We start from the raw sequence: 23,879 nt of genomic DNA on the forward strand, positions 1-23,879 counted from the left end.
AGCTGAGTATACTCAGATGTCTTTGCAGAGACTAACTGCTCTTAAGCTTAGAGGGCTGTTTGGCACCAACAAATGCCGCAGGACAGTGGTTGGTAGTCTGCAGAGAGCTGTCAAGGAGACATGCGGTTTGGTGGACTCTTTCTCTGTTCTCCTTGGTTGTTCCCACTCTTAATTAAAAAAAAAAGAAAAAGGAAAAAAGAAAAAAAAAAGAAAAAAGACAATATAATTTTGCCAAAGGACACCACAGTTGTAGCCCTACAGCTATGACCAGGATATTTATAGAATACTCCTCTAATGTTAGTTTTTCAAGCAAGCAATTTCTGTGTTTCTCATGAAGTTACGCTGTATTAGTCACGATTGGAAGCAGAGGAAGCCTGCTCAGCACATGTGAGTATTGCCCACACTGTGGAAAACACCTGAGCAACAGCTCCCACAGTCAGAAATGACAGTAGTAGTCTCAAACCAGATGGCACCAAGCTCTAATGCTCTGACACAGATACAAAGGGATTTTGCACCCGAGCTACTTACTGGGTGGTCTGTCCAAGCCTTGCTTGGCCGTGGAGTGAATCAGTAAGGGATGACACGTGTCACATATGTTGTTTCCCTCCCTCACCAAGCGGATGGTGATTGAAAGTGGCATAACCTTACAGTTGGTAAAAAGTCTACAGCCAGTTGTTTTGAAAGGCAAACACAGGGAGTGCATTTACCTGAGTCAGGAAACTATCTTCTGAAGAGTAAGGCTGAGCTGCCTCTTTCTTTGAGGGGGCATTAAGGAAAAGCTCATAACAGTCCACATGAGGCATAACTGATAATTTTCTTACTAAGGATCTTGAAAATGTTATTTTTTTCCTCTATTCTATACACTGTAGTCTGAAAAATGTGAGGCAAAATACTGCAAAAATTTTTGAAAAAAAGAGTGCTCTAACATGCTTTATGCTGGCAGAGAAAAGTAGACGTGAGGCAGAGTTCCAGGCTATGATCGCTCAACCTGAAACCATATGCTTTTCTTCACTGTACCAACTGTGTTAGGGAAATGAAATAAATTATATCAAGGAAATAAATAAAACACATCCAAGTGAGGTATCTTAAAGTACAGCTGTCAACTCAAAGTCCAAATTGGAGTTGGAGTTTAAAAAATTTAGCTACTCCATCAGTTTTGTGGGTTTACAATTACTTTCTTTTTATTTCAAAAAGCTGTGAGAACATTGCACAAAAGAGCAAGGAACTACACAATTAACTGAGCATAGAAGGAAATATTGAAAATGACTGTATACAAAGCTTTGGTAAGAGTACAAAAGAGAACTAGAATAAAGGAAAACACATTTGCCTAATCACTGATCTATTACTGAATATAATGGAAGTAAGTGTAGCTAAATTCTGAAATTGGCATGACTTTTAATGAGCAGCATGCTTCTCTAAGGTGCGTGCCTGTGTACTTCTTGGAATGGAAGCTCAGAGCTGACTATCTCGTGTGGAAGTGTTAGCTTGAAAGTCAGGCTTTTCCCTTTTGTATTTTTTAAGCTTTTCTGTATTGCAACTTCCACGGGGAACTTGACAACTCAAACTGTAACTAAAACACCAGAGAGAAATTACAAGGTTTCCCTTTTCATGAGTAATGAGATACAAAACCCACCTACCTCCCTGCTCTGCTCTGCAGGTGTTCACCACCTTTATTTTCAGGCAGTCCAACTGATTACTTAAACAACTCTATCTAAATTGTTTTGTCTTTTTTTTTTTTCTTTCTTTGAATCTTGCATTTTGTTGCTTCTTTTCAGCCGCAGCAAGGAAATAGGTCAAAAGATGTGTTTGCTTTTCCTAACTGTATTGGCAGGCCTGATGAACAGCGTTCTTTCTGCACTGACAAAAATGAAGACATTTGTGTTTAAAAAGAAAAAAAAAGGTAGTTAAAGAGAGATTACTACACACTTGCCTTTACTACCTTAACTGCAGAAAGGCGCAGTGCTGTTGATTTTCTAGGTAATCCCCAAAAACTTTCTGCTTGAACCTAAATTAAACTGAAAACGGCTAAAGCTGGTGAAGGGTAAAGGCCGGAAGGATCATATCCGAGGTGTGCGGGTCTGAAGTTGTGCCCTCACTTGAAGGCGCAACTCTGGTGCCCCTGCACACCACCTCCACCAGCACTGACAGAAACCGGCGATCCCAGCTCCTCCGGCTTTTGTGGCCGCCACAGGCTTCCCCCTGACCGGGGGGATCCCCGAGGAGGTTTTGGAGGGGGACCCGGGCCGGGACAGCCGCGCTGTGGGCGAACAACCTCACCCACCCCACCATTTTGTCGCTGGGGGAGGCCTGGCAAGGCACGGCGCGAGAGGGAAAACCTGGGAGCAGCGCGGCTGGGCACAGGGACACCGCCGAGAAGGGGGGCCGGGGGGAGGCCGGCGCGATCCCCGGCCCTGAGGGGAGCGTCCCCCGACCCGGCCCCGCCGCTCGTCGCCCCCTCCCCTTCCTTTCTTTCCCTCCCCTTCCCGGCAGGGCAAGGCGAGGCGAGGCGCGGGGCCAGTGGCCGTGGTGGCCCGGCGGCAGGTGTAGGCGCACGGCGGCGGCAGCACCCCCCCAGCCCTTCAGCCCCGCTCCCCGCCGCGACAGGTAAGGGCTGCCGGGTGGGGGGCTCCCACCGCTGTCATGGGGGCCGAGGAGGCGCCCCCGGGCCGCCCGGCTGAGGGAAGGGAGGCCGGGGGCGGCGGGGCGGGCCGGGGCGGGGCCGTGCCGGCGGCTCCCCGGGCGGCGCTGGGGCCCTGCCAGAACCATTTTGGTTCGCGGGGTGGCGGGAGCGCAACCCCCGACGGCCCCAACGCGGGACTCCCGCTGTCAAACCCGGCGCGGCAGCCGCCGAAAGGCTTACTGAAGGGGTGCCCTGCCCGGCCAGGCGGCTGTCGAAAGTGTTTTTGTTTAATTTTTTTAATCTTTTTGGCCGGCCGTCGGAGCGAGGGAAGCGCCTGCGCTCTCTGGGGCTGCGGCGAGCGTCGAGGATCGCTGGAGCAGTGAATTTCTCCTGCCCGAGTAACGGGGAACGGGACAAACCCGCTGCGGCTCTCAGGTGGAGGTAGGTGCTTCCCCGGGCTGAAAGCAGCCAACCCCAGGTACGCTGTTTTGTCTGGTACTAAACTCCGTGCAGATCTTTGAAATACTTCTTTCTACAGGTGCTGCCGAACATGCTGCTTTTTATTCACGCGAGGGCTCCTTTAGCATTTTTAACTAGATCCTCTCGTTCTAGGTATCTGAGACCATAGCACAATAAACTTCTGAAGGGTATGCTTTTACTAAGCAAAAAGTCCTATAACTTATAAACACTTCAAAACTTTGCACTTCCATGCTGTTCTGTCTATATATGCTTTTTCTTTTTCGTCTGTGAGCTACTTTAATAATATTCTTTTCAACGTGCCTTTTTTTGCAAGCCCAGAATTGCCCTGTACCAGTGTGTCTGAAATGTTTCTTGTACAGATTGCCACTGACATCTTCATCAGGTGAGATCTCTAATTTGGCAAACAGTGGAGGAGGCTGCAGACCTGCAGCCTGTGGTGTGCTGAAATCCTTCATTTTCATTTCTCCTGTTAAGAAGGAGTCACTGACAGCTATTGCTATGTCACCTTATCATCCAACTTCCCTGCGGTGCATCACTTTAAATCCACTTAGCTTTGTTTTTCAGAAAACTTACTGAAATACAACAATTGTAAAACAATAACACTAAAGCAGAATCAGGTGTTTGCACTGCATGTGCACGCAGGGACACATTTTTAGGAGGAGTTTTATTTACAGTTTCTTTCAAGACAGAACTCATGCTAATGATGAATAAGATAGTTTTCAGTACATTTCTAAAATAAAAGTTTTCTCTGTTAACGCTGAAGAGTATCTAAGCCCATGTACTGTCCAGGTGACAGTCAGTAGGATTGGGTGCAAATAGGAGAAAAAAAATCATATTTCTACACAATATGACCAGCCAAAGTGCTTTCTGAGGAAGTATAGTCTTTAATTCTTCAGTATTTGGTGTCTTGATACTTAGCCATGTACCACGGTTGTGTGTAGCCATTTTTTTTTCAGTGCTTCATGCATCGTGCATGGGGAGGAGTAAAGAAAATTTAGATAGGCAATTATAATTAGACCAGTTTAAGGTTGACTCCTATTTAAATGAAACTTTCCGTCATGGGGAAAAAGTTTGAAACCTCTAAAGTCAAGTGGATTTTCGCTATCAAGGGGATCAAGGCAAGTGTTGGCTTCAAAGCAGTAGTCCACTCCTTGTAGATGATACCATGACAGTGCGTACGAACTGAGAAATTTTCTGGTCTCTGCATAGCTGCAGAGGTTGGATACAACCTTAAAGTTAAAAGGAAGTGCGTTAGCACAATGATTGACCTCAGATTTTGGACTTTGGGCAATTAACTACAGCAGGGGGGTTGTGCTTTTTTTTTTTTTGCTTTTTTTTTTCTTTCTTAAGCTTTGTAAAACAAGCAGGTTGCATAGGACAAGCTGCAGCTACAGAAAAGTTTCTAGCCTGAGAACAGAAGAAGAGTTTTTTGCTTTAAGGTGGTGAGTGTCGGTGTTTTGGGATGCTGGGCCACAAAGCAAGGAATGAGCCAGTGTTACCCTCAGCTACAGGAAGCAGCCCTGTCACTGCTCAGTTTTGGCAGTCCCTTGCGCTGAAGTTTCTCTTTCTTTGTGTTTGACCAAAATTATCCCAAAACATAAAGCAAGCTGTCCCATTTTTGGAGATTTCTTACAACTCTAAAATCTCATGTATGGAAATGAGGTTTGGTTTGTGTGTGTAATTCTAATTTCATGGTGGAAATGTATTGTGTGAAGGAACTGAGAAAGGACGAGGCGCAGGGCTAAAAAAAATGAAAGTAATTATGTTTATGCATCAAGTGAATAAAAGAAATTTGTGCATAAATCCCAATTGTTGTCGTAGGGATTCCTTTTCCTATGTTATTTCCATCTGTCTCTGCAGTCTGTGTGGCTCTCATTGTGTCTCCTCAGCAAACCACAAGTTAAGCTTCTCCTTAAAGATCGATAGGGAGGTCTGTCACATTCTGGTCAGAGCAAGGCACTGCATTCCCTCCCTTTATGTAAGAAGTAACTCTGAGAGTTGGGGGAGTTACAGGATGGGCAGAACTGATGAATCAAACCAAAATTTTATTCTTGGCAACTCAAAACCCACGATAAACATACAAGTCAGTGGAAAGTAATACTGTTGCTCTATAGGGGGGTTCCTGGAAAGAGACAAAGGAGTGTGCCTTTACAGTATAGGTGAATTTAACGTGGGGCTCAGTTCAGAATAGCTTTAGCTATTTCTTCTCCCAAGTCTTGCTGTTCCCTCGTCTGTTAGTGATGCTGCACAGCTGGCAGATGAACAGATGCCATGAGAACTTTCCCTTGTAAGAAAGGTTAGTGGCAGGAGGAATGTTGTTATAGGAAGGAGCTATGAAAAGTTTGAGAATGGGGTAGATGAATGAGTTATTGAAGTTTGCCATTTGGTTATTAAGAGAGACACAATGCTAAATGATAAGATGGTGCTGTCCGACTGTACAGTTAGTAAACCTTCCTTCTCTGGATTTCATTTTTGTTGTTTTCAGTGTTATAGATATGTAGATACAAGCGCTTTAAATATTGTAAGTCAGATACCGTTCTTTTTTGGAAGAAACTACCTCTCTGTTGTAACAAAAAAAAAAAAAAAAAAAAAGAAGACTTGCAAAGGCAAGAACTCCTGTTAAGAAATACCAGCATTGGTAGCACAGGCAGACTTAATTTCTTCCTGTGCATGTGTCCATGTATGTATATTTAAAGGCTGTGTATGTGTTGGTAATCTTTACATTGCCACAAATTGTATTTTTTTTTTCTTTCTCCTAATAAGAGTTCCACCTTCGTTTGGTGAAATAATTGTTCTCCTTTTTTTTATATGTTGCACCTGATTTATTTGATTAGGTCCTAGATTTAATTTTAGCCATTCTGCACCAAAGAGGAAATATTTTCTCTCTTTCTAAATGTGCATTTAGTACAGTTATTATAATTGTAATTTTAGAGTGTCTCATAACAAACTGATGAAGTTTCACAAGACCTGCAAGTCATAGAAACCCAGTTACTCCTATTTTACTTATGGTAGATTTGTCTGGCTCTGTGTTTCATCCCAGCTACTCAGAAAACAAAGTGATAACAATTAGTAGGCATTTGCGAGAACTTTGAGAGGAGTCAAGTCTTAGATTTGTGTAGGAATTGTAGGGTTGGAAAGGAGTTCACTTTGGTAAGAGGGCCTTCAGTGTCTGTACAACAAGATCACTCTCCTCCTTGCTTCTCCCCTCTATATTTAATTTACTATATACCCTGTAACTTCTGCAACAAAGCGAGCTGAAGTTCTGTCCTTTCGTGTACTGTGCTTACTGATTTCCCAGAACACAGACAATTGAATGGACTCTAGAAACTATTGTTAACACAAATGCCAATTTCTTTCTGAAGTTTAGTGAATTAAGAAACAAAGTACATATTTTGCAGTAAATAAGTATCTCTTGAGATCTGATCTGGTAAAGTACTATGCACCCATCATTTTCACAAATTTGGTTATCCAAATGAGGTCTCATGATATTCAGAAAAATTGAGCTAATAATTCATGTATTAAAATACAAGAAACAATTGTTCATACAAATAGTATTTGCAAATTTTCAAGGTGAAAATTACAGAGAGTAGAATATGTGAGGTCAGAGTTTAAAAATAAAGCAAATTAGTAGTGAACTATTACTCTGAATACATTTTAAAGCTTCTTTGCATAAGCCAACAAACACACATTAACACTTAAAAGTAGTAAAAAAATGTAATAATACCTTAAAAGCGACCTGTAAGACCAGAGCCGAATGTCTGTATTTATACTATTTTTAATAAACGCAGGATTGGGAGTTGCCAGTAGGATGACTTTTTTTCTTGAATGTGTTAATGAAGATGCTAGGACCGTCAAAACCTGTTTTAATTGACTGGTATGATTTATGGAAAAAAAAAGCTATCCTTACTGTGTCCATGTGCGTGTTTATGACCCACTTTAGTAACATGAAAGAATTCCCAAGAAAATTTCAATATGATGCTGCTTTTTAAATTTAAAATATCTGCCTAAAATGACTCTATGATTCTTCCTTTTATCTTACAATTTAGAAACTCAGATAATGGTAGCTCCCTTCATTTCCAAAGAACAGACAAAGATTAACTCAGTCTGTTTCTGTAGATTTAGTTAAGTAGACCTAACAAGAGGAAGGAGCTCCATATAAGCAATAAAACCCTATGGCATTATTTTCAAAATCCACTTTAAGGTTAACATTCCTTGGCAGTTCTTATATATACTTTCTCCAATGAGATACTGTTTTAGGTTAATCTTTTTGTTAGTGGGTATGCACGCATACACACAGAGACGCACAAAAAGGGAATTCATTAACTACAAAGACTTTGCACTAAAACACTGGGATTTCAGAGTTTTTCCTGGCAAAATTAGTCATGCTTAGATATCTGCAAAACAGCTATTGAGCATGAAGATCTTGTCATGCTTCTGAACAAGATAAAGAAAAAAAAATGGTTTAGCTTCCGTTCCTGTGTTGGTCTTGCTGTATGCCACCTCTCAGATGCCCGATCTGTGGGTCTCCTCCAGCGGTGGCTGCCCAGGGAGTGCTCCAGCAAAGGGTCGTTCTCTTTGGAAAGTCTTCTGTAGTGATGCCCGCTGCACTGTAGATAAGATTAGTTGTATATCCACCAGCCATAATTCTGTTAGTCCCCAAAAACCTATTTCTGTAGGGGTGCTGTATATAACCAGTTTTAGAGAAGAATCAGTTCTTTAAGGTATGCTGCATGAAGGAGACTCATTCCTATGTGCTACCCACACAGTTTTTGTTTTTCTCATAACAGTAACCCTTTCTACTTCCCTACAATTCTGCTTCAGAATTATAAAGTTGTTAAAGTGATTCCTTTCAAAACTTCATATTCATGAACAAGAAAATGTAAGAAAATGCACATTTCCTGCACCAGAGTCTGTGTTCCTAGCATATTGTCACTGATTCACCTACACTTCCAAAACCCATTCCTGTCTTTACCAGCAATGTCCTAAATGTGGATCTTGGAATGAGTGGGTAGAAAAACAGTACTGCAGTAGACAGTGGCCAGCTTTATACACAGTGAACTGAAAAAGTCTGCGTCCAAAACAGAAATGTGAAACTTCCATGGATAGGCCTGGAGCAGGCTTAAACCATATTTAAAAATCAGAACCCCAGTTAATTTGCAGTTTCTTTCCAATGAATATATTCTTGACACAGTAGAGATCCTTATTTAATCACTGTTTCTTAGACCTACTTAGGAACATGCTGCCCACAGCAAGCTGTTTAAAGAATATTTTAAATCACAAGAAAACATTTGCAAGACACCTGCCCCTGTAAGAAGTTATCCAGAAGTAGTAAATTACACCTTTCGTTAATGTGTAACAGAGAATTTGGGATAGAGGGGGTCAGGAACAGTAAAATAAGGCAGTGAAGATCACAGCATAATTTATTGTATAACTACAATATTTTCAAAAAATTTTGTTTGCAAAGTTGCTAATGAATCACTACAAGTTCTTGAATCTCCAGCCTCTTATAAGACTGATAGACAGATGCACTGTCTTTGCATTTGTTTGTAATAGGCTGCAGTTCTCCTGGTTTGTGAACTAAAAAATGTGACAACAGTCATTTTTATGGTGGGCATCATGAGCATGTTCCACACATGCTATGGTTAAAATGAAGCAATCATAACACAAAGGCAGCCTGACCCATACTGGGTACCTGCCTAGGGACTACACTGCAGTAACTTTACTGACAACCTCTGTGCTTTCCTATGTGTAGGAATCAGTTTCTGGTTTCTATGCCAGGTGGAAAAAACAGGCTGAATGACTTGGACAACAGACAGCTTGCAAGCTGCAGAAGAATTTATACCTCATGTTGGTGTACCTGATTTATATTTCCAGATTTAGTGGTTTGATTGTTAGACTGTGGAGGAGCAGGAGATCAATAACTAATGGCACTATCCGCATGCATGTCTTTTATAAATGCCTTACAGTGCAGTCCTAGTGAAACCGACAAGGCAGAAATCGCAAAAGGCTTGGACATAGCTAACAAATTCCCAAACAGTTCTGCGTTGTGCAGCTCAGCAAAACAAGAGCTGCATCTTGCTCCTTGGTTCTGTAAGACTTAGTTGTCATAACCTACTGATGACAGAGTATTGCTGTTACATGTTTTGGTTCATTGTTCACACCTAGCTGTACCTTTAGTGCAGCAGTGATGCATCATGGTGCATTTGAATTTAATTTTACGCACCAAAGCTGTTGCCAGATATCTTGCTACATCCCATTGCCATTCAGCGTATGCATCCTACACCATCACATGTCATGTGGGGATTCCCTTTTTAGGACAGCAGTAGTAACAAAGGTGTTTGATGAACAGGACAATGTGGATAACACTACCCTGTTGTCACAGCACATTTGAATTTTCCCACTGTACTTTGGGAACTGCTTCATTTTAGTCTATTGTGAACAAATAAGGGAAGTAACCAAAGCTGTTGCTTTGCCAAAAAAGAATATACAAATATGTAATGGGCTTACATTTTTGCAAAACAGCATTTACCCTTTGAGGTAAATTTACACTTGGAGGAGCATTGTGGCTCCTCCAAGGAGTGTTATCTGTCATTCATTTCAAAATTCTTTGTGAGCTGAAAGTAAAGATGCTTATCTTGTCAAGCAACAGGTAGACAAGCTATCCTGTAGATCTCTCTCTGTGGAAGTATATCCTTGAAGTTTACAAGATACTGATTAAACAAAATCGTATCCATAATTTTCATGATCAAAATACTGTTGTTAATTCTAGCAACAAAGCTAAATTTAATATGAGCTCATAGAATGCCCTGTTTCTATCTGAAGATTGTGGGAAATACGATGTCACTGACATCATATTCTAGCAATTTTACACACTGTTGCATCTGGCTCTGTATATGTCAGCTAAAAAACGGACTTAGTAAGTTCTCACTGGAGAAAGAGAAATACTCAGAGAATCTAAATTCCTTTTGTTGTTTGTGTGGTTATTTTTGTTTAGTGAATGTATTATTCCCCATGTATTACCAATGCCTCACAAAGTGCACTGGAAAGATAATTCATAGAGGGTAATGAAGCACCATTGCCTGATTCTAGTTTAATTCACAATCTGATTTCCAAACATCCAGTCATCTCTTTCTGTGTTCACCTAATCAGTAGCAAAATCCTGCTTACGCAGAAGGCGATGTTGTCAACCACTAAATGATTTGGATGTTTGGGATTTGCACCTCTAGTAAGGTGGAGAGGTTCATATACGGTTCATAATACTGACCCATAATTCAAATGGAAGACTGAGGACGTGTAATCCAAAATTATTTCTACTGGATCAATCTTTTAATCTAAATGGTACATAAGAAGTTTTAACACAATTGTAAGAAATGTCTTTACTGGATTAACTGGTGGCAGTTGTGTTTGACCTTAAAAAAAAGATTTAATTTTTTGAAAAATATTTTTTATGCCTAGTTTCCTTGCTAGTCACTTTACGGATATATCCCTATACAGATTCAAATTTGGGTAACAGGTGTGATGACTTTCTAGCTATACAACATTACATTTCTGAAAATATCACTTCTAGGTGTTAAAAGTAGATATAAATGGACTTTACTGAAGAAGTTGAAAAGTTACTTGAGGAGCTGCACTACGTGCAGCAAAGTTTAAAAACAATGCCTTTTGTCCTGCAAGCAATTTTTAATGAGGACTGACATTAAAATTGCAGGGATTTCTGTTTTAAATAAGATTGACAGGTATATTTGTGGGTCTGTATCATCAGTTATTTTGCTTATTTTTTTATGATACCATCCAGTTCTAGTTGATACCATTTAAATTATTATTATTTGTCTAACATGCAGTGTAGTTCAAAGTTGTTCTTCATGTTGCAGGCTTTACCATTGGAACACATGCGTAGCTTATTGCTTAGTTCACATATTGATAAAATGTGTATTTTATTTATATCTGCATAAATATGAACATAAGTGAATGACGTTAAACTGAAACTACACTGTACTTAAACAAAGAAACAGGTCAGTGTTTTTTTTTAAGTGAGTAGTGGGAATCAGACATCTGAGTAAGGGTCAGATTACTCAGTGTCAGGTGAAGTCAGGGACTAGCCTGACAAAGTTCAGTGCTGCATAGTTAAGTGCTTGGACAAACCCATCTAATTCAAAGCACCTCGGTTTCTTGTTTTTTGGGCCACCTTTAAAATTGCCGACTCTTCCAGAGGGTTAGAATTCAGCAAAATCTGAAAAAAAATGGCTGCCACGAGAAGCCTCAGTGAACCGGGATCCTCCAGATAATCTCTCATTTTGAAAATACACATCTTTCATTATCCAGAGGAAGACAGATACCACAACACTTCTCAAAAGACGTAGTCTATACTATGCATCTCTGTTATTACCACAGCCACCAGCAAAAAGTTAGATATTTTGAAGGACAAAAAAAACAGTGTAGAAAAAGAGTAGTTCAGCTCTTATAACAATGTCCATTGCAAAGAAGAAAGGAGCTCAAAGTATGCTAAGAATTGTCAAAGAGATGGATATCCTGATTTGTGGGGGAAGTTGAGAATCAGTCATTCCTCAGTCATTCCTCAGTCGACTTCAGTGTGGAGATATAAGTCCACAAAAATTCGCATGAGTTACATTTGTGTGTGTTTTTTAATTTCATGGAGTCAAATCTAGGACTTAGAAAATGAAAAATAAAGTTAAAAAAAAAAAAAAAGAGCACAGAGACTTATACGGCTCAGTTCAAACCTAAAGATACTAGTTCATCTGTTCAGCATGCTTTTGAATCTGGTCCAGTTTTGAGACCGTGCAGAAAAATAATGTAGATTAGGCTCTTGAGGAATTTCATAAGTGTTGGGAATAGTGGAAAGAAAATGGGAAACGTTTAAATTTTGCTTGAAGAATACACAAGGAGAACTTACTATGGAAGAATCCTGCAATTGCAGAAGGAGGACGGTTCTACTCAGTCAAGTCCAATTAGAACTAATGATGTTTTATCCTGGAATAAGTGAACAAATACTGCTGGGTAAATAATTTACAAAATTCTCCATGGCCAAGTAATTTGGTATGAGGGAGGAATATGTACAAATCTTAAAACAAACAAACAAACAAACAAAACCCTCAAGTTTTCCCTAAATGAATGTTTTGATCAGCTCTGTATTTTTTCTGTTTCCAAGTGTTTTTCTTTTATTGGTGCATGCCTACCTGAAAACTTCACATACAAGGTCTGATTGCAGAATCTGCTTGGAAGTGGTTACCTGCCTCTTCCCTTCATCTTCTTTCTGGTGAAAAACATTTTCAGATTTTCAGAAATCTTTTACCAAACCAATCCACATCACCATGTTCTTGGTCTTCCTGCAATTTGGAACACCTCCTGATTTTTCACCAGTTCCATAGGGTTAAGAGTGTGACACCTCAGCAGTGTTGTGTATGCATAAGTTGTGTTAGTCTCTTTGAAGTAAAGTATTTATTTTCTTCAAAAAATATGCTTATTCTGCATTTAATGCAGAAAAATTCTTTAGCCAGTGCAATAAATTAAAATTAATTAAAATGCAATTAAGTCGTTTTATGACAGACTCTTATCTATAGAAATTTCAGGCTATTATTCTGAGGAAATTAGGCATAGTCTCTCCATAATTAGTGAGAAAATACACTGAAATGGATAACGCATGTCAGAGGCTGCCAAAATACTTGTTTTTAAAACAAAGATCCTTCAGGGAATGTCCCTAACTCCCAGTTTTATGGAGCTTCAGAATTTGTTTGCAGACCTTTACATTACCAGACCTGCATAATTACAGGGATTAAACTGTGCCTGTAAGGCTGCCTGTTTTCTGCTGGTGCTTCCCCTCACATACACTGCTAATTCCAGTTCAGGTGCTGGTTCTGATGGTGGGAGCTGTATCACAGAAGAAGCTCCAGGCGGCCGCCAGCACTTCAAATATCAGTTGTCTAAACCTGCTCAGAGCAGGTCTATACACAGCATGCAGGGGATGCAGGGGGTTGGAAGGCATCTTTGTGTTCTCCGCTGCAAGGTCCCAGGGAATCTGATTAACCATGGTTGGTTCTCCCTTCCCTTCTCCCTTCCAAAAAGCTTAGCCTGCAATGTTTATGTGGAGTTTTGCCTTTGTTTCAAGATCCTTTTACGTATACGGCCTTGCTTCTGTGCGTCAGCAGTCTGAGAGGGAAAGGTTTTAATGCATTAATGTAGTCAGCCTGTAGCGTGTTTGCTTTCCCGTCTTATTCTTGTCTGACCATAATGACGAGAAGCTGCATACTGCTAATGAACTTCTTAAAAGAGCAAATAGGTGAAATTGGCAAGTCATTAAGAAAAATCTACTGACTACATTCACACTTCCCACCTCTTTTTTATCAGTCAAAATTAAATTCTCTATTTTATCAGAAAATGGGTCTTTCAACAGCTGATTTGCTTTGTGCTTTTGGTAGTGTTTAACGTATTGCTGGGGAGTTTACCTTTTTGTCTTGTTATTTCATAGGGTCTCTGGAGAAGCAACACAATCTACAAAATAGCATTTTTTTTTCCCCATAGGTTAGCATAGATTTTTTACATCTTCTATTATTCTTTCACAAGAGACTTCGTGTTTTATCAGTAGACTGCCGGAATTGCCCTGTCCTGCAAGATGCTAATTATAGTTCTGCAAGCCACAGAGCCCTGCTTTCAGTTTCATGAGCAGATTTTGAAATGGGATGTTAACTTCCAGAAGCAGCCTGTTACTGCTGCAAAGCATAACCTTGCCAGTGGTTTGACCTGATTAGTAGATTTTGGATCATCACAGCATGCCAAATCCAGCCTCTGGGTTAGTGGTACAGCTAGGATGTGCAGCTTTGAAATAATACCTCCCTTGGCTTACATCCAGACTAAGCTTCAGTTTATACACTGCCCTCCAAAACAACAGGCTTCATTAGGACAGAACTGATTGTATGAGACATCAGAGTGGCAGGTCAGAGAACATCAGTGTTAACACACCCTGATCTTGTCTGCTAACACTGCCGTTTAGTTTAATTCTTGTTTATTGTATGTCATGTCATGTATAAAAACCCTCTGCTGATGTGAGTACACTTACATGCAAATATTCTGCAGAATCAGGTCCCAAACATAGGCAGTTTTCAAGTCAAGAAAGTTTTTGAAAAGTCATGAGTTTAAGAAAATGCAGAGATCTTGCAGAAGTTTGTCATAACCATACTAATTTATAAGATATCTATAAGGTTATGGTTAAGAAAAGTTGTATGTAAGCATACCTGCTTTGAAGATGTTTAAAACCAAAATTCTAAGGGCAGAAAGGTTTAGCAAAGACAAACTAGGCAAATGAAGGCAAGGAAGCATGTTTTTTCCGCATATCCATAACTTTTTATAAAATAAGCATTTTGAACTTAAAAATTGCTTTGCATTTTGAACAACTAAACCTCTTTCCCATCCTGAGACAGAGCAACCCAAATGGAAAATTATAATGAAATTCACTTATTTCCAGTAGGGAGATTTAAAAGCTGGATTAATCCTTAAACTGGATTTAAAAGCAATTCTGAAGGGAGTCTAGAATGTAGTGCCATTCACATCCTAAACTCTGCACTAGTTTTGCTACAAGAGAATAATCAGTGGTGAATCAGACCTCCAACTGTGTAAGACAATGTCAACTAGCATGCTAATTGTAATGCTAATTAAAGACACAAGTGTTAATAAAAACAACAATCCTTCTTCCAGAATTTTAAAATATGGTAAAGTGCTTCATTCTATAGTGGTTTCTGTTCTATTTATGAAATATGGAAAAACATGCCTTCCTGTCTAAAATCCTCTCTTTGGAGAGTTCTGGGTTGTATATGGTAATGGCAAATTGCTCCTTGACTTTACTGTTGATAGTACAGTAATACCTGGAGAAGGCTACATTGTGTAACAATCAAAGCTCTAAAAGGGCTCTCTGTAACACAGTTTCTTCAGGTTACTTAAAAAACGTTAGGCTCTCAGGTTATCTTGTGACCTTGAGTGCACTCCTTTTTATTACAGGTGGTGCAGCCAATGTAAATAAATCACGTTTCCTTTCCTTTCCTCTTCATTCCCCCAAATCCAGTAGTAATCTAAAAAAACAAAACCAAACCACCACCACCACCAAAAAAAAAAAAAAGGAAAACAAAACAAAATAAATGCTCCTACAACATTAAGCATCAAGTTTGAATACAGAGCTTGAAAATGAACATTAAAGGTACAAGTTGACATCATCGTCTGATCAGTAAACGTTTGTATATTTAGTGTTTCAAATGACCAATGTAGTTGATGTGTTCTAGTTATCAAATGCCAAGCTTATTAGCCTCCTACGTTTCAATCATTTTGTACAGCACAAGGTACATGATAACAGAAATATATTCAAATATCTATTTTTTCCCCTCTTTTATGTAAAATTAAAAACAAAACCAGCAAGAATAACAACAACAACAACAACAAAAAGTGTAAGTGTGATGCAATGGGCAAAATAAATTGTCTTTGTTTCCTTAATGCCTACCACTTTCCTGCTGAAAATCCTTCTCCCTGGCAAGTGCTGCTCCCCAAAAACCCTCTACACATATACACGCAAATGGAAATAGATTACACGACGGTGGAAGTATAATTTCTAAGTATGGAATAGGCTGCTGATATATAACTGTAAATGTTTGTGTTCTAAATCTCTTGCTTTGGCATCACTTTCTTTTAGGTGAATCTAGGATGAAGAGACTGACCAAATTAAAAAAATAAATAAATTGTTTTTTAAAATAAAGGGACCTCAGAATATGCTTCTGCTTCTGTATAGAGGATATTTTCCTACATCTACCATCCTCCACTTTGGATTTTGTTCATGCATAGGTAAGAAAAGTCCTCAATATATTGTTGCTTAATGAAAAATAGTTAAGCAAACACTGACTCTGCTCTGCAACTGTCCTAGGCACAGAAGTCAAAACAAGGCCCTTTGTCAGGGCTTTTTTTAGATCACATAGGCTGACGGGTAAAAACCATCTCACACGCAAGTTACTGTACACCGCACAGTGAGATTGATATTCATGTGTTTTACATAAATATGAAGCTTCTACCTGAATTTTGATTTTCTATTTCAGATCAAACTAATTGCAGTAGGAAATTATTCAATTCCCACAGGTGCCTTTCCAAGAAGTTCCTTTATGCAGAGCTGGAGGGGAGGCAAGATGTTGGCATAGCTGTTGACCTAAAAACCTGCTATGCCAACATATTGTCATCTTTCTTGTCTGTTTGCAGCAGAGGCAAATTCTACATTGTAATGGGCATTTGGAACAGCTTAAGTCTTTATAAACATCTTGAAATGCTATTTCTCTGGCCCCACCTTTGAATTAATGTGGCAAGTGGTTATTCATTGTGTAACAGCTGAAGGATGGACTCCTTCAGAATATATTTTGTTACTCAAATGACAAACAGTTTAACATGCTCTGAAAAAGTTAGTGTAGAGATGCAGGAAGAAAAGGGCTGGGGAGGTGTTAGGAGGCTGTCAGAGGACAGGACAAGCATTGAGCATTTCACTGCCTTACCTGTACATGCTTGCAGAGAAATTGAGTTGTCAGTTGGCACCTTTCATGAGCAATAATTCCATTTACAATTTTTTGCCCATACTCTGATTATATACTCTCTCCCCTCTACACACACGTATGCATTTTTAATGTTTGTACTTTTTGCTAAGAACCATCAGGTAAAGGATTTTGAGCAATGAGAATACCATCATAGTCAAACAATGAATGAGTACCCACTAAAGAAATGTTGTAGCTAAATTTCACTGATACTTTTCCAATCCTTAAGAAAAAAAAAATCAAAAAAAAAATCAGTAAAACAGTCTTGAAGAAGGTTGTGTTGAGCTTACATGGTGAGGTTTTGGTAGCAGGGGGCTGCAGGGGTAGCCTCTGTGAGCAGAGCCCAGCAGCTGCCCCATGTCAGAGCACAGCCAGCTCCAGCTGCTCCAAAGGAGACCAGCCGCTGGCCAGAGCTGAGCCATGAGTGATGCTGGATGGGCCTCTGGGAGAGCAGAGTTAAGGAAGGGAAAGAAGTGCTGGGCAACAGCAGCTGGGAGAGAGGGGTGAGAGCCAGCCCTGCAGCCCCCAAGGGCAGTGCAGCAGGAGGGCAGGAGGTGCTCCAGGCACGTAGCAGAAGTCCCCTGCAGTCTCTGGAGAGGCCCCTGGTGGAGCAGGCCGTCCCCATGCAGCCCGTGGGTCCCACATGGAGCAGATCTCCATGCTGCAGCCCGTGGAGGAGCCCCCGGTGGAACAGGGGCAGTGACCATGAAGGAGAGGCAGAGATGAAGTCTTGCAGACTGACTGCAGCCCCCATTGCCTGTTCCCCTGTGCTGCTCAGGGGGAGGAAGTATAAGAGGGTGGATGAGGGGGAAGGTGTTTTTAGTTCACTTTTAGTTCTCACTGCTCTAGTCTGCTAGTGATAGGCAATAAATTACATTAATCTCCCTATGCTGAGTCTGTTTTGCCCACGGCAGTAATCGGTGAGTGATCTCACAGTCCTTATCTCAAGCCAGAAGAAGTTTTATTTTCTTCCCCTGTCCTTTTCAGGAAGGGGAGTGAGAGAGAGGTTGTCTGTTGCCTAGCTGCCCATCAGGGTTAAAACTACAAAAAGGTGTCATGACTGTTGTAAAGGGAGCCACAGAAGAAGGGAAAATTTTCTTGATTAAATGATATGAATGATGAAATGATTTAATCATATTTCTGGAATGATGAAATTCATGTCCTCATTCTACATATGATGTTACTTAACAAAAATAGTTTTGCTTTGAAAAAATCTAAAACGAAAGTCGTGATCAGGAGCAGTAGTGCTATTAAAAAATAAATAAGGTGGAACAGAGCAAAAATTGACTGCAGGTTTTATACATTCGCAGCAGTCCATTTGCACTGACAACTCTTCATGTTTCATATGTCTAACGCTTTAGGATCATTTTCTTAAGTACTGAGTTTGAACCTGTATTTGCTGTAAAACCAGTGTTCCTTCTAGAACCTCACAACCAGAGATGACAAAATGCTTGTTCATGCAAAGTTAAAAACTCCTATTTCTCAAATATTAAAAGAGAACTTAGGCCTCTATATTTCCTGACATTTATATATTGTTTTGGATGAGCTTAGTGAACTTGCTAGAGTACCATTTTTCATTACTTTAAAGGGAACAAGTTTAAATCTTGTACACAAAATTAAAGTCCAAAGGGAATTGTACCACTAGTGTGATATCTGAACACTGCCAATGGAACTGGCTCCACATTTCTGTCTCATTGCCTCAAAATCACCTCAGCTTCGAAAATAACGGAATGGATCATACTTTGCACTGTCTGATGCAATTTTCTTTGCTCATCCAGTATCACAATAACTGTATGTTGTCTTGCTTTCCACAGAAATTCTTTCAATTCCAGGTAGAATAGACCCATTTGAAGATCATGTTATCCTAAATGTAAAAGAGTTTATTAAATATCCAGTGTACTCTCTGAACTTCATAAAATAAAACATCTGCTGCTTTCAATAATCTGTGTTTTCTCCATATGTCAAGATCAAAATTTAGGCTTGGTATCAAAAGAAAATCATCCAGAGAAAAATCTTTATCATCAAAAGAAAAATTCTTATCTTTCTGGTAGTTTTGCTAACATTTAAAACCTCAAGATTTTTAAAGCTGAAACAAATTTTTTTTTTTTTTCAGTGTTCACCAACAAATGCTGTTCTGTTTAGAAGACACTTTTTCTGTACCTCCTACAACTATGGCTTAGGAAGAGTATCACAGTGCACTTTACTCCTGTCTTAAGCCAGGGTATGACTATCTGGTGATTGCAGATTTTCAGAGAATGTGCTTTCTTCATTATCAGTTCCTAGACAATACATTTTAGTTTTTGTTCCTGGTAAGTGGTGGATATAGAATGCAATACAAGTACAAGGAAAGCACAGATTTTGAGTATTCTTCTAAATAGTGGCCCTGGGTCTTACAAAATAAAAGTTTGTGTCTAAAGGATAGTTTGCTTGTCCTAAGACTGTTTTGGTCAGGACTTCTAAGTGTGGTGTATACTTATAATATTTTTCTCTCCTCTCTAAACTCTAGTTCTTCAAAGACTATTTGTCTTTTTTTTTCTTTTTTTTTCCCTTTTTTTTTTTTTCCCCCCGACTTATATTCATTAAGCACATGATAATGGAATGGGTTGTGTATTTCTTGTCTCAGACTGGGTACAGGTTAAATTCATTAAAACTCTTAATACCATATAAGAAAGTATTTTTTTTTTCCCTTTGAATTTGTTAAGAAAAAATAAATAAATTCTTTTACACTTGCATACTAATATTTCATAGGTGTTTTGTGACAGCTCTTTCATTTTGAGCTAAGTTTTGATTATGTTGCTGAATTGTGTAGTCTGTATTGTGACAGACCAGTGACTCTCAGAACAGCCTAGCAGTTGTGGACAGGCAGCCTTCTTTATTTCCAAAATTGCTTCAGAAGCCTAACTCTTCCATGTTGGTTCATGAACCAGCTAAATTAGAATAGGTCTCAAAAATTAAAAACAAAAAATGACAACTCCAAATTTAAAAGGAAAATATTTCACAGAATTCCATTTGAGAATCAAGTTTTTAGTAACAGGTCAGAGACAGGTGAACTTTCTCTTTTTCAGATAGCAGTTGCATATTTCAAAAAGCACTGCATGAATCAAATATGCTTTGTCTGACCCTCTTCGCAAACAAATATTACTGTCATAATGCAAACATAGACTACTCCTGCCTTGTAACTTCAAAGTGGTAAAAAAGGTTATTCCTGGTAAAACAACCCAAGAAAGAAATACATGGGTCTGTACTGACATGCAAGCTAGTTTTCTTATATCCTTCACTCTGAAAACAATGCATTTCAACAGTGGATCATGAAGAAGTTTCAGTGCTGGTATTAACAGAACTGACTAAAGCTGTAACCAGTTAACTAAATGAAATACAGCACCATTCATTGCAAAAGAGAGCATGTCACAGGATGCTTTTGATAGTAATCAGACATTAAACAGTACTATCAACTCCCAGAGTTTATCAGAAGAGGCAACTCTTTAGGTATTTATTTTAGTGAGCTAGGCATTCCATTTTGTCACCTAGTTTAAACTGGATTTAATTCAAGTAAGAATGGGTTGGAAACCAAACCTCCTTTTCTGTGCAACATTCCAATTTTTTTTAGGTTTGCTGGACTAGACCAAGAAGTTGAAACTTTTAAACATTCTGAAAAGTTTTGACTTGGCACTTCTGAAAAAGTACATTTTAGCAACAATGAATCTTTTTGATGCAGCTCCAACTTCAACAATGCTTTAGTAATACACCTATAGAGCCTAAACAGTAATGAGCCTTATCCTCAACAAACTACATAGAAATCAGTTTATTCTGTGAAGATAGATGAATTATGGCAAAATCTCATTACTTCTGTAGGAAGCAGCTGCACTGTAGAAACAGTAGTGCTACTATACACAGACACTACAAATTACAAATACTGTATCGTGAGAAACATTCTCAATAACTGCATTTCAAGTAAGGTTAACTGGTTTGCTTTTTTTGTGGGTGTATACGTTTAAAATTTATGTTAAAGGTGGCCTGATATGTTCAGAAGGGTGATTAACAGCAGAAAAGAGCTGAACAAGAACAAAGAAAATTATTCTTGTCTTTCTTGCCAAAAACTAGATTGGGCAGAATTACAAGTAAGAGGAAGGCAAAGTCCTGGCGTGAGACTCTGACCTTGCTGGGTGTCAGCATAACTACTGTTCTGTCTCTGTTTAGGATGAAGATACTGCTGTGGAATTAAATTTCCTCTTAACAAGGTCTGTTTATAACTTTTATTTTATGAACTATAATCATTCAAAATGCACAGGTATTGTGCTTCACTGATCATTCTAACAAATACTCCATTTTCCTAGTGCATATACTCACTGCTCTCCCTTTGACACAGCAGTAGAGGGAACGTGGAGGCCTCAGTGTGTTGCCAGAGGAGAGACTTCGCCCAGGAGGGAGCTTGGGAATTCAACAGAGAAGTGCTCCACAAGGCAGACCAGTGGGTGAACCTTCATTAATTAGCAAGATTAAACAGCATTTGGCAAGCTGGGCTTCTCTGATGATGGAAACATATTGTCAATATAGCACAAAGGTTGTCCAAAAAGGAAAATATAATTGGAGGGAAAAAAAAAAAAGGAGGAAAAAAAAAAAGAAAGGAAAAAGTAATTGAAAATTAGTAACATGGAGTACCTTCAGAAAAATGTGGAAGAGGAAGCAGAAACTTTGTATCTCTAGTGATCCCTGTTGCCCTCTGGACTGGATTTGAAACTTAAAATGTCTGTTTTCAACTGACTACATGTTGTGTATAGCATTGGTTTTGCTCTTCTGTGATGGCTACTTGATAATTGTTATGACAATTGAGAGATGCAGGGAGGTGAGAAAAGGCACAGAGCAAAGATTGGTACTTTTCAAAGTATGAAAGGTTTCATACTTTTGTAATTATGGCACAAATGAAAAACTGTTTCAGTCTATTGATTTGTCTTAAGAGTAGCTGTCAAAATTGCTCTGGAATACAAAAGCCTATCCTCATCCAGATCAACTGCAAATCTTCTTTATTGGCGAAGTATTAGAACTCTTCTCATAGCACACACAGACCTACCACATAAATCAAAACAAGAAATGCTCCTCAAACAAAGCACAATATTCAAAGCTTTCAACCACTGATTGCTTTTCACCTTGTCTTTTTTTTTTTTTCTTTTTTTTTTTTCAGTAAATCACAGAGGTTTTGCTGGCTTGTCATACTGAGTATAAATTTAAGTACAGAATACTACAAAATTATACCTTGATTAAATTATGTCAATTTGAACATTGGGTTCGCTGTTGGTTAGTTTCTTAAAATACTATCTTTCATAACCAAGTCATTTCTTAGATTGTTTCTGAGGTCGTACTCATGCTAGTACTTGAAAAATACTCAGTTTTTGATAGTCATGATATGACTGTGCTCCCTAACACCAAGTACTTTTGTCGTAATTAGGAGCAGTTTTATTCATGATTTCTATTAATTCTGCATGTTGATCTTTAATCATTGAGGAATAAATTGCATTATTTCTGATTGATTATTTCCACACTATTAAGTGATTAAGATTAATTTCTTTTTTAAGTTATGGGGGTTTACTTTTTATGTTCACTGCTACATCTGTGTTTAGAGCTGCAAGATTTTCTAGTGCTGAAATACATACCAAACTGGAGAGTAAGGAGAAGCAAGATGGATATAATTGGATAAGAAGTGGAATGAGACTGACTACTTGTTGCCGTTCAAGGAGGAAAAAAGTACTCAAGAAAGACAAGGTAAGGTTAATAATGGTACTAAACAAAGTACTTCTGATTGCTGAAGAACAAGAAGGAATTGGAAGAAAGTCTGCACATACAGAAGGAAAACTATTTCAGAGTTACTCCATCCTTTTCCATCACATGATAAAACTTGCTTATATCTGCTGCAGACCTGTGTGCATGTGTGTATACAAAAAGGTTTATTGGTTGATTCATAGGTAGATAGCTATATGTGTGTGCACATTAGTAATTCTGAAATATCTTGTTAAGGATCTATTTAATGTATTTTAAAATTAATATAGTATCAAATCATTCTTTCATTATCTTTCCCACTTCATAATGTATCTTTCTTTAACCACAATAAATAAAAAGGCAGAAACACAAATGTCTCTTCTGTTCCTCTCCAGAGCACAATGAGTAGCTATGATTTCTGTAAGTAAATCCAACATTTCTTACACCCTTGTTTTACAGTCAAAAAGCTTGCTAATATATATGTATGATTCGCAAGAAATTAACACTAAGAGCACAAATAATTGCTCATGTCTATGTTTAAATGCCTTCTCCTTTTCTCAAAGTGTGTATCTGGATAACTTTTAATTTATAGGCAGTATCTCTTCAAGCAATGTACTGGGTTTTCTAAAGTAACTGGAAGGTGATTTGGGATCCTGGCTAATCACCTGTGCAGATCCCCTATTTTCAGGCATGATACACGTAATGCAGCAAATTGATGCGATCATTTCTGTATCAGCTGCTAATTTATTCTCCAAAAATATCCCCACAAACACAATGCACACTCTACCACATCCAGCTTCTGCTGCAGAATAGGATACAAGAATTAATTTGTATACATATTTAACTTCACCTGGATAAGTGTATTCTCATTAATGAGAGGTTGGAAACCAGGACAAACGGGAGTAGAAAAGTACATCCAGAATTTGGGAGCAAGAAAGGTTTCCAGTGTTATTTCTGAACAGTGGTGAGTTTGCAAGAGCCTCATCCAGAAGAGCTACCACAGCTGCTTTATCTAAATGTCTAGAATCTACTGTAATGGTGCTACCCGATTGGATCCTTTTTTATGCTACTGTCTTTGACTTCAAATAGCGAAGAAAGCATGAAGGAGAATGCAAACAATAAAGACATAATACCTATCTGTAACTTCAGTTCTGTCTCTCAATGCTTTCGTGTATACTGTTTACTTTGGTCGTATCACTTCAGTTTCCAGCCTACAGCACTTCAGGGCAGTATGTTTACCTCTAGCTTTTCCAACCCCAAACCGAGACAGTTGTTTCTGAAAACAAATGTCTCCACAAGGTAACCGGCGCCCCCTTGTGTTGTTATTGCACAGAGGCGAATCCTTCATAACACCAGAACATAATTCACTGCTTAATGCACCTTCCCTTACCACAATACTGACATGATAGCAGGGAGCTGAAGGCTCACACCTGTTCCTCCATTAGGTGGCTATCGCCCAGATG

The 23,879-nt window shown here is 39.0% G+C and overlaps 1 long non-coding RNA gene across 3 annotated transcripts; it reads left to right on the forward strand.

Moving 5' to 3' along the window:
- Positions 1-1,460: 1,460 nt before the first annotated feature.
- On the forward strand, positions 1,461-23,474 carry LOC106040102 (uncharacterized). Of its 3 annotated transcripts, none has more exons than XR_010827666.1 (5): positions 1,461-2,604; positions 2,943-3,061; positions 15,789-15,937; positions 18,779-18,886; positions 20,863-23,474. It is a non-coding gene; the product is annotated as an uncharacterized lncRNA (long non-coding RNA). The 3 variants fall into 3 exon arrangements; XR_001209723.3 differs by lacking the exon at positions 1,461-2,604 and having other exon boundaries at positions 2,711-3,061; positions 20,863-20,903; positions 21,035-23,474; XR_010827665.1 differs by lacking the exon at positions 1,461-2,604 and having other exon boundaries at positions 2,711-3,061.
- The last annotated feature ends 405 nt before the right edge of the window (positions 23,475-23,879 follow it).

The sequence above is a fragment of the Anser cygnoides genome, chromosome Z (genome assembly GCF_040182565.1).
Source record: "Anser cygnoides isolate HZ-2024a breed goose chromosome Z, Taihu_goose_T2T_genome, whole genome shotgun sequence".
Classification (NCBI taxonomy): Eukaryota; Metazoa; Chordata; class Aves; order Anseriformes; family Anatidae; genus Anser; species Anser cygnoides.